Source organism: Engraulis encrasicolus, chromosome 7, assembly GCF_034702125.1.
Source record: "Engraulis encrasicolus isolate BLACKSEA-1 chromosome 7, IST_EnEncr_1.0, whole genome shotgun sequence".
NCBI classification, from domain to species: Eukaryota; Metazoa; Chordata; class Actinopteri; order Clupeiformes; family Engraulidae; genus Engraulis; species Engraulis encrasicolus.
In genome coordinates, this window is record NC_085863.1 from 11,774,510 (window position 1) to 11,786,027 (window position 11,518).

Below are 11,518 nucleotides of genomic sequence, written 5' to 3' on the forward strand. Positions count from 1 at the left end.
ACAAAACGTTTCATGATGTTTATTATTTCAATCAACCTGTTGCTGCGCTCCAAAACGCTGAGCTACAGTTCCCGCGAATGGGACACATTGCGTTTCTCATTATCTCACCTCCACTACTCGCCTTGTGTTTGTGAAAAGCAGCGGAGGTTAGATTTTGAAATGCTTTTGCACGACAATTTTTGGCACATGGTTTTAAATTCAAAGTTAAAATTCAGTTTTTGGATGTCAATGGACTGCCGAGGTTTTCCCATGGTTGATCTGAAAATCCATGCTCTGTGGTTTCTTTGTAGCCACAACTGATGAACTTGGCGGAGACGCATCCCTCATTTAGCATATATCACATCCATGTTGGGCTACGCGCTGTTTTTCAGAGCTAAGCGCGAGGGGTGTGGCGACGTTCCAGAGGGGAGAATATGCGCAAGATGAAAGCGTGTAAAAGGTGCGCACGTAAAACCAACTTCAGTGGAGACGGGAGAATTCCGCCCTAAATGCGCTGCTACAGACAGGAGTGGAATGGCGTTGGTCAGAAAAATGTGAAAATGCACTTGCAGAAACAAAAAGACTTATAACATCTGACGAGCTACTTACCAACTACTGTATGATCCATCCAGACCCATTGGTCTAGCATGTGATGCGTCCCCGTACAGCATTGACGCTGTCTTCTCTCACACGATGGATAAATCTACTTGAACGGCCAATTGCATTCGCTTCAAGGTCCCCTTCAAGTAGGGCTGGGCGATTCACCCTGAAAAAAAAATCTAGATTTTTTCATTAACAAACTCGATTCACGATTCACGATTCGATTCAATACCCCCCCCCCCCCCCCAAAAAAAAAAAAAAAAAACTTGTTGAGCTCTCTAGGCCCCACGTGGTGTGTGTGTGTGTGTGTGTGTGTGTGTGTGTGAGAGAGAGAGAGAGAGAGAGATTGACAGAGAGATTGACAAGTAGGCTCTGTTTGTGTGGCGGTGCCTCTGGTGTGTGTGAAGTCTACTCGGACTGGACCAGTTTATATGGACATGGGGTAGCCTATAGCAGGGGTTTTCAAAGTGGGGCCTGGGGACGCCTGGGAGGGGCGTGAGAGGATGCCAGGAGGGCCGTGGCAGATTGGCAGGGAAAATAGCAAAATTAATTGAATGACCTAAGAAGCCAAAATAAACTAAAAATAGGCTTAAATCCCAAAGGAATATTTTTTTCTTTACAATATTTATGCATTGTGCTTTCTGTAGTGCCTGAATGGTCTTAGGAATACACAAACTTTATCAAGGTGTGAGACTGGGTGCACAGAACAAAATAGTGTGGCACGTCCCATGTCAGGGGGGGGGGGCTTGGCTGTATCTACCTGTATGTGGAGGGCTCATTGTAAAGTTTGGGAACTCCAGGCCAAAATAGCCTGATGTAATTTGTCTCAGAACATTGCTAATAGAAATGACCAATTGGGATTACATTGAAACATCTCAGAGAAAGAACAAAAAATGTGAGGGGTAAACCCTCAGGCACTGTTGAGATTTGTCGTCACGTGCCATCCATCCCCAAAATATATTAATGATGCATTATAGTACAGATGTAGGTATGGAGGCTCTTGTCCCAGATGAACAAATGTAGCAATTGCCTGCTTTTTTCCCATCAGAGCCCATAGTAATGCGTCTGTATACATGTCGATGCATCTGAACACTGCTGCGTTAACACAGCGAAAACATTTTGGAGCAACACCCTAAAACAATGCTTACTTCAAGACGGTAACGTTTGCAAGCCTGAGTAGATTAGATATCGCGTTTCATGCATTTAATCAGACATCAGCGCATTCGCACAGGATCAGAACTAGTTTTACAGCTGGTAATTTCTCCAGACTGCAACAGGTGGTAAAACTGTCGGCGAAGTTTACCGATATCGCCGCTATCTTTACTGACATGGCGCGTTCAGACGCGGTTACTTTACCACAAGTCTCCTAACTAGTCCCGTCCGAGTAGGGCTTTAGAGAGAGGGGGAGAGAGAGCGCGCGAGAGTGCTCCGGTTGCTTGGGTGTGTGTGTGTGTGAGCGAGAGAGGGAGGGAGAGAGATTCCTTTCAACTCACATAATTGGTTAAGATCATACAGGCGAGGAAGCAGCGCATCCAAAACTTTAAGCATATGTTGAAAACCTCTCTTCTCTGCCGAATAAATTGGAAGCATATCGTAGTAGGCAGTTCTAGGCTAATTGCATCCGTGATTGCTTTCCACCTTGCGTCACTCTTGTGGTAGGGGTAGAGTAGTTTGTTTAGCATTTTCTCCGCGAGATGTTTTCGTTTCAAATATTGAAACATGCATGTAGTCCGGCTGCTACGACCTACAGCTACGACAACACTGTCATTCACAATTTACAAAGTGGTAGGTTGTTTAATTCATCATTGGCAAAACGATTTGAGGTAGTGTCACCTTATTTGAACAGGAGCCCGTATTCCTCACCCGTTTCACTATATTTCTGTCAAACCATTTCACTCACAACGTTTGTTTGTGCATGTAATGGGGGAGGAGACACAGAGAATGCACTAGGTAGGCTAGACCTACGTCTTCGCCAAGTGGCGAACGTAATGCAATGCGCTGTGCGCTTGGGTACATAAACTGACAGATGATTAAAAAAAAAAAAAAAAAATCGTATAACGCGATTTCTCAAAAAACAAATCGATTTGACGTTCAAACTCGATTTAAAATCACATCGATTTTTTGCCCAGGCCTACCTTCAAGTGCCGAATGCTGTTATGCACAGATAGACAGGGAGGCCCTTAGCCCTAGTATTGGGTATCAAAAAGTTCCACCATTACCTCTATGGCCGAAGGTTTACCCTGACTGATCATCAGCCCTTGGTGTCAATATTCAATCTACGAAAAGGAGTCCCAGTCATGTCAGCCACTCGACTGCAGCGATGGGCCCTGTTCTTTGGAGCACACTCGAATGACATTGAGTTCAAGGGGACTAAACAACACTGCAATGCTGATGGTTTGTCACGCCTCTCGCTTTCAAAATCTTGGGAGGAAATGCCATCAAAAGGTGACCTGGCAGAAATGTTCCACATAACACTGGTTGACCAGCTAAAAGTTACAAATGCCATGATACGAAAAGAGACGGGGGATGACCCAACACTTTCAAAGGTGTGTCAGGTTCTGTGGACAATTTGTGCCTGCTGTTCATTCATCATGCCACTAGATGTCACCATCTGTCTTTGTATTTTTGTTCTACCCTTTGCCATTGGTCACACCTGTCATTTTGTTATTGGTTAATTGAATCATTGATGGTGAATTGATTGGTTGGCCTATTTAAAGCCTTTGTTTCCTTTTGACTCTGCTTAGATCTCCTGAAAGCCACATGGGAGTACTTGTCCCTGATTTTTTGCTACTGCTATTTTTGAGCTGCTGTTTTTGAACTTCAGAACCTTGTTTATGACATACTTTTGCTTGAAGAGGATTTTTTGCTTCAGACTTTTTTGTGGATTATGAACTTTGATCGTTGTTGTATTTTGGACACTGCTTTTTTGAAGACAGCTTTTTTTGTTGCATTTGAAGATTTGGGATTTAACCCTTTAGTTGCCATGGACTGCTGCATGTGATGATTTTTGAACTTTGACTATCCCAAGAACTGTTGCCTTTTTGGATGCCCTTTTTGAATATGTTAAAGACTGAACTCTTGCCTGTTTGTTTTTGTTTTTGGATTTTTTGCTGAAGAATTGCTTGGATTTTGTCAACTTGACCTTGAACTCAGTAAAACTTGAAGTTTGAAATAACTCCAATTCTCTGCATTTCTGTCCTTTGTCTCCATTTCCTTCTGAGGGTGGCCTTGGGTTTCAAGACCCTGACAAGGTGAAATCACAGTACAAGGTTGGCCTGCCCATGGGAATCCATGCTTTCCTGAGTTTTCAACAAGACGTGATCAGCTGTCAGTCTGCCAGGGAAGCTTCCAAGCTCCGCACCAGAGTGTTGGACAGTCTGCATGAGGCTCACGTAGGTACGGCGAAGATGAAAAGTCTGGCCCGTAGCTACGTATGGTGGCCAGGAGAAAATCGAGGACATCACCAAAAACTGCCCAGGATGCCTGAGTGTTCCAAACGCACCGCCAGAGAAATGCAGAACAAAGAGTTCAGCAGCTTTTCGAGTGAACCGCCAGGGAGTAGCAGGTCCTTGCACGTGACTACAGAGGGGAAAAGTGAACGCCTGGAAAGATAGTCACCAGGAGTGGCCCTCTGATGCAGAGTTCTCAACGGGTCGGGTCAGCCCGACAAACCCAACGGGCCCCTTGGGTTCGGGCCGGGTTCCGGTCGAAAATATAAGCATATGGCTCTGGTCGGTTCGGTCCGCGGGCTCAATCTTTTCCGCCCAGTAAAAAAACAAAAACAAAAATCAGTTCTGCTGTTTACCGTGAATCATGGCGAATTTCCCCTTGATGGGTCAGTAAAGCTAGACCTATAAATATAGCCTATGTAGGCCTGCGTAACGAAAGTCTGGCAGGCTGCTGCATGCAACGTTGCGCGCAGTGCTTAATTTGTAAATCACAAGGTACCGGAACGCAAAACAAACATGACATCACAGTGATGATGAGTTGGACAATGGTACCGGAACGCACAGAAAAACTAGGCCTACATTGGCTACAATTAGCCAACACAAACGAATAAAAACGGGAAAAAAATTATTGGATGCAATTTTAACGATATTGAGTCCCATGACAGCTCATGGAACCATAGCCTACTTTTGTTTCTTAATACAAGGGACGGTTGGCAATCCAATGGCTATTTTAAACAACAGCCATAGTAGCCTATTAAATGCTGACAACAACCAATATTTTTAGTTTGATCGCTAACTTTATGCTTAGTAGTCTCAGCAAATGCAGTGCATGGAAATTATGTTTTCCCCAGGAGGTGAAACGAAACCGAAGCGGTGTTCTACTACATAGCCTATGGAAAGGACAGTGGCTTTCCAATAGAGCTAGAAAGTGACGTCACTTCCCCCGATTTCATGGGACCTCAACGGCGTTTTTAGCCGAAAATCGTAGCATGTAATCCAATGGCGGTATTAAAATGGCATTTCGATCCCCTTCGAGTTGTGCCACGAGCTCCATATATGTTGTTTCTGATATTTTTGCCTAATTTTTCGTATGAACCCCTAAACTTTTTAGAAAGCTGTGTTTCTTCACATTTTTCATGCCGACGGCCTCGGAACAAAACATTGATACTTCTGCTTGAATAATCTTTATCTATCCTCTTAAACAGCATATTTGGAGCCCAGCGCATATCATGACTGAGATCAGAAGATATTTACTCGCTACCATGTTGTTAGATGGTCAACTGAGGTCCCGTGAAACGCGGAACTAAGGGGCGGGACTTTCGAGCTCTATTAGGCTATCCTTTCCCCGTATTCACACAACGTTGGCATATGCATATTAAACGTTAAATCCACGCTTTGTTGGCGACTTTGTTGCAAATAATTTGGCTAATCCGCATGTGCTGTTGCGATATGCCACTTCACTATTTAAATGGCTCGTGCACCGATGGTAAGCGAGCGGCAGCGAAGACGGCGATTTTTCCGGTAGACTTGGCTTTTCACACTGACTATCTGCTCGCGCTGCGGTCTGGTTGAAAATCCCCCCAGCCAATGTTTTATTTGGAGCGTGTATGCCCTGTTTGAATGAAATATCACCTTGTCTTTGCTGTTTTCGTGCTCAAATTGACTTGTAAGCAGCTGTCGGGTCTTGGGAGGGAAGGAAACGCCGCACACAGATGGGATGGAAATGTAGTAAGCCTACATTTAGAAGTCAAAACAAAAGGTGGATAGATTGTAGTTGCCGTGAAGCATGGGGCGGTTATTGAAATCGCACTGTGGATGATTCTGCTTAAATAGCAAGAACGTAAGTTTGATCCCCATTTCATATTATGTTTCTATTGTGGAAAATATCTTTTCACTAGGTTTTTAAGTGGGTTATGCAATTTACTGCACATAAGTGCGCTTAAAGACCCACCACAACCCGTCATTCTCCATAGGATAACGTGAGGAAACTCGACCCCCGACTTCGAGCCTCGGGCCGGGTTCGGTTAGATAATTCCAAGGGATGTGTCGGGTAACATCGGGCTCGGGCTTTAAAAGCCACGGGCCGGGTAGGGTCGGGTTGACATTTTCAGGCCCGTTGAGAACTCTACTCTGATGTACGAGGTGGACACTGGAGAGCATGCCTGGAGACGTCATGTGGATCAGCTGTTGAATGGTCAACCAAAGACACCGGAGCAATCAGCATGCCCAACTGACCCTGGAACCAACTCTGAACCGAGTACAGTGACACCCACAGTTACAGAGGAGGTGTCCCCTACCGAGAGCACTCCGCAAATTCCCAGGCGCAACACTGAGCGATTTTGATCTCAAAATAGGTCACTTACGTGAATCGTGTAGATCCGAAGAGTTTTTTTTGGGGGGGGGGATACCGTACTCATAGAATCTGCTAGTTCTACAGACATTACGGTTGAGTGACATTCTATTGATCTTTTGTTGGTCTGCCTCTGCCTGTTGTTCCCATTGGCCGGCAACGTGTGTCGGGGGAAACATTGACCAATCAGAGCACTAATTCAGAGGCTAGTTCTACTAGCGGCAAAACTTCGAGGCACCAGTCGGAGTGAACAGCTGATGAAACGGTGGCTGCAAAACACGTATCCCCCTGTCATTATCTTCTACCTCCGGTACTATCGCTTTCCTTTTACAAATGACCGCTGTCCAAATCACTGTTTCAAAGGTAAACGGGATTTGAGCAGGGTTTGGGAATTGTGAATGGTTTCATTAGCTCCACTTGTGAAAATAAATAGCCCAATGGCAGCAGGTATGCGGTCCTAACATGGATGCTTAGCTTTATTTACGACAATATCTTGATGCTTGTTTTGATACTTGACCAAAACGGTATTGGATACTTCAGAGTGAGAAAATGTTTTACAATGACGGTAGGCAGGGCCCGACTGCGCTATAAATTGGCAGATTAGCAGAGAACTACTGGTAAATTTGGTTCCCTTATGTCTGATCATTTAACCGGCAATAGTGAGAGCCCTCTCTACACACTCGATGAAACCTTCATAAACGTCAGAGGAATGCATAGCAATGGCTATTTGTCGTGCCCCCGCCCCTCAATAGCTGTTATATGAATATTTTTGCAACGCGTGCAATCATGATTTTAATGTTAGCCACCAAGGACATAATATTATTAATCTAAATAGCCTATTAACCTAGATGACATCTGTTATCTTATTCTACAATCTAATGCTTCATAGTAGGCCTACAACATAATTTTATTGGGGAAATGCTGAAATTTGACCATCATTCATTCATAAATTCACTAAAATGCCTTGGTACTATTTTATATAGCTAATTTGTATTATACATTTCCCTATTATTTACCCTCTTAAGCCCAAAAACAGCAAATGCTTTAATTTCGTTGTCAATTGCAGTGGGTCTCAACCTCAAGTGACCATGTGCTCCCTCATTTTGGCTGGTAAATAGGACAACTTACATTTTGACAGGTGGTGAGTGCAGAGGCGCTTCTTGTCACCTGGCTAGATAGGCAGCCGCTTGGGGGCCCCAAACTAGATGGTGAACAGCTAAGACTATAGGTACAGTAGCTGTTGAATTTTCGCTTTGCGTCCCAGCTCAACCTAGAATTGCCTCTGGGTGAGTGTATGTTTGGCTTATAGACATATATTGGCTGGTGATGAATTCAGAAGACTGATTTCTAATAGTGTAGACCTAGTAAATAAAATATTGTCTTTTCCCTGTTCTTTTTGTGGGGGGGGGGTGCCGTGATTAGTTTGTCACCTTTTTCAACCCTCTTGAGTTTGCAGGTATGTCCCTTGGAGAAATGGGTTGCCAATGCTAGTTAGCCAGACCAAAGTCTCGAATGGATGCTGTCACTGTGTTTCGGGAGAGAGGGGAGGTCTCAGAATCTGGCATAAAAAGATCAGGAGTCAGACCATCATCCTCTGCACAGACAGGGCAGATATGGCTTAATACGTAGTTATCCTGTCATTCTCTGTGAAATACTGTCGAATGTACTGCATGTTCAAATGTTTTGCGCTGGTATTTCATCTTAATGGATATCAGTGGAGTAGATTCTGCAGAATACCATAATTCTCAATATTGTTTTCCATCGCACAACTTGTCCTGTATTAAGGAAGTGCAAACTCAATATGCTAAGATCATCTTGTACATCTTTTTTTCCGCAGTTTCAGGGTGTACTGTGTTTCTTAACCTGCTGGTGATCATCTCGATTTCTCACTTCAAGCAGCTGCACACTCCCACCAACCTGCTAATTCTCTCCCTGGCTGTGGCAGACTTTGTGGTCGGACTAATTGTGATGCCAGTTGAAGGCATCCGAATAATTGAAACTTGCTGGTATTTTGGTGCAATGTTTTGTTCACTGTTTCCATTTATTCTTTATACAGTTGTCTCTGCTTCACTTGGTAATTTGGTTTTCATCTCGGTCGACAGGTATATAGCAGTCCATCACCCACTGAATTATACGTCCAAGGTGACGGTGCGAAAAACAATCTTCTGTGTATTCCTTAGCTGGTTTTGCTCGATGTTATATGCTGTCCTCCTTTTGCATGAACACCTTTTCGACCCGGCTGTTCACATTTCATGTTATGGGGAATGCACAGTTGTAGTAGACTACACGTTCGCCATCCTTGATCTCGTCATTACTTTTGTTAGCCCATGCACAGCCATGGTCTCCCTGTATGTCAGGATTTTCCACACGGCCAGAAAGCAGATGAAACTGATTTCTACTGTGCATTCTAATGTATGTCAGCTGCATTCTAAAGTTGTGGTAGCAAAGAAATCAGAACACAAAGCTGCAAAGACTTTAGGGATTGTTGTGTTAATGTATTTAATTTGCTGAATTCCGTATTACATTTGCATCCTCACAATGAGTAGTGTCTCAACGTCCTCACTCTTATTGAACATATTTAGCTGGTTCATGTACATTAATTCTTGCATAAATCCTGTCATTTATGCTTTCTTCTACCCGTGGTTCAAAACGTCCGCACACTATATCTTAAGCCTTAAAATACTGGATGCGTCCTCATCCCTCAAAAACTTGTTTACTGAAAACGCATAGCATACACCAGTGTTTCTCAAACTGTGTGCCGTGAAGGTATTCCAAGTGGGCCTTGAAAACCTTTTTTTTTAAAAACCTAAATAATATTTGTGTGTGTGTACCTGTTGACTATTTATTTGAGCTGTGTTGTTTATGGGATCAGAGGTGAGCCCAGAATATTTGTGAACATTTCAAGTGAGCCATTGGGAACCCTTGGCTTACAAATTTGTCAAATTTGGATATTCTGTGTGACCTTTGTGCCTTAAACCGTCTCTTATTCCCTCTGAGAAAATCCTCAATCTGCCTGCCATGTATGCTTTGTAATTGGTCAAAGTCATACGAATATACCAAATATATGTGTGTGAAGAGCAGATGACCGATTAGATCTCTATTATGGACTTACAGTATGGCTTATTTCCCACAGAACTTGCTTTTAGTTAGGGCCTTTGTACGACAACAAAGCTCAAGATTATTGTGTGACATACAGTGAAGATGAAGTGCTGGTTAGCAGTCTTGGCAAAATCATATTGTGAGTGATGTTTGATTTTTTTTCAGTCCTCAATTCCTGCTTCCTGCCGCAAATGTTTTTTTGTTCATGTAATCTGTTTTGTTTGTATCTTATCAATGAGTTGTGTAACATCCTCATTCAACATACTATATGTGCTGACTATATGTGCAGCCTGTATAATAAATATTTAATGTAAATAAAGCCCCATTATGGATTCATATGTCTAAATTAATGTAGTGTCTTAGTATTCTTCACAGTTTATACTAACATGTGTCTCCTCATTACACAGAGCAGGACATTGATAGCAGACCAGCACCAGCTGTTTTCATCTGTGCTTTTAGGCCTGATACGCTATGCACAGTACTGGTAAGAGAATAGGGTTATTGTTGGCCAAAATTTAATTCAATGGAACTTGAAAAGAAAACAAATACAACCTTACTATGCAATTTAAGACAACTGTGAGTTACCAGAAATAGCCATGAAGCAAAATAGAATAGATTAGTAGTGGCTCGTGTCCATTTTGTTTGTGCTCTTTGTGATGTTGCCATTGGACGGGCGGCTGTTGCGACAAAAAAAATAATTGATAAACAGAATTTGAAACTGACTGACTAACTTTTAATTGAATATTTCAAGTATGTATATGTTATATCAAGTTAATTGAATATATGAATTGAATATCAAGTATTGTCTTGCAAATAGAATAATGTATTGTTTTGGTTGAAGGTTTTTTTTCTGTTGCGGCTGGGTTTGACCTGTGCGCCGGAGACCTGAAAATGCCCATGGTTCTTCAAGAGAACTTTGAGTTGGAAGGGAGTAGCACGTTCGACAGAGAGAAGAAATTCTAATTTGTAAGACTGGGCTTATTTTAAAAAAATAATTAGAAGTGGTTCTGTCCCCCTTCTAACTTGTTTCAACACTTCAAGCTTTTGGGTCAAATGCCATGATGTAAGGGAGAGAGAGCATAAGGGAGCCCTATAACCCTTCGAGGAGTACCATCATTCATATGTGATGAGAATATTGCCAGAATTGTGTATTCTTATTATGATGTCACAAGGACTTTGCAGGATTTTTAACAAAGAGTTATATGGGAGCTGTAGAGTTTTCAAGTGAAATTCTAGAAGAACTGGGGGAAAACCATTTAAAATGCACCTCATATTCCCTCGTAGAATTATTAGCAATTTATTCTACATGAAAGTGGACAATAAAGCAAACATCACAGGCGACAAAAAGGTTGTGCCAAAATAATGATGAACACTCACTTTGCCCATGTCTATTGAAACAGTAACTCATATGTCGACATGACAGCAAAGATTGTCTAGTAGAAAGATAAATCATTAGCATATGTGAAAATCCAGAGCACATGACAAACAGTCAGGATTTAGCATGACTCACTCCATTCACTCCTATTATTAGTATGTGTCTTTTTGCAAGTAGAAGTGACCTTGGCGCCCCACATGGTCATTGCCACAAGGTCATTGCCATCTAGAACATGCACTATGAAAAGTATTTCGGCATAGCCACATGATGCACGCTGTTCCACCAGCACCAGTGGCATGCTCTAATAGTCATCGAAGGGTTATTACCATGGTATTACTCTACTATGATATAACAGAGGGTCTTTAGTAATGCACTATGACTCGGTCATTGCAATTCTGGTAACAGCACATTTGAAACGTTGTGTTTTAATAGGTTAAGTTTGGTCTACATTGACCCTTGTGCTGTGTGTATTAAGTATCTAAGGAAACTTAGCAACATAGCATTCTGTTTGTAAAGTAAAGAAAAATAAAATAAATGAATAAGCTTTAGCAAAACTATTAGAATTTATCCATGCAAAAAAGGATTCTGTTTGTGATGTGTCTGAAGTCTCGTACAAATGGGATCATTACCCATCTTTGACTCTCACTACATGGATGAATGGAATCT

The 11,518-nt window shown here is 42.4% G+C and overlaps 1 pseudogene; it reads left to right on the top strand.

The window, feature by feature from the left end:
• The first annotated feature begins 8,082 nt into the window (after positions 1–8,082).
• LOC134451970 (trace amine-associated receptor 13c-like) lies at positions 8,083–9,108 on the top strand (annotated as a pseudogene).
• The last annotated feature ends 2,410 nt before the right edge of the window (positions 9,109–11,518 follow it).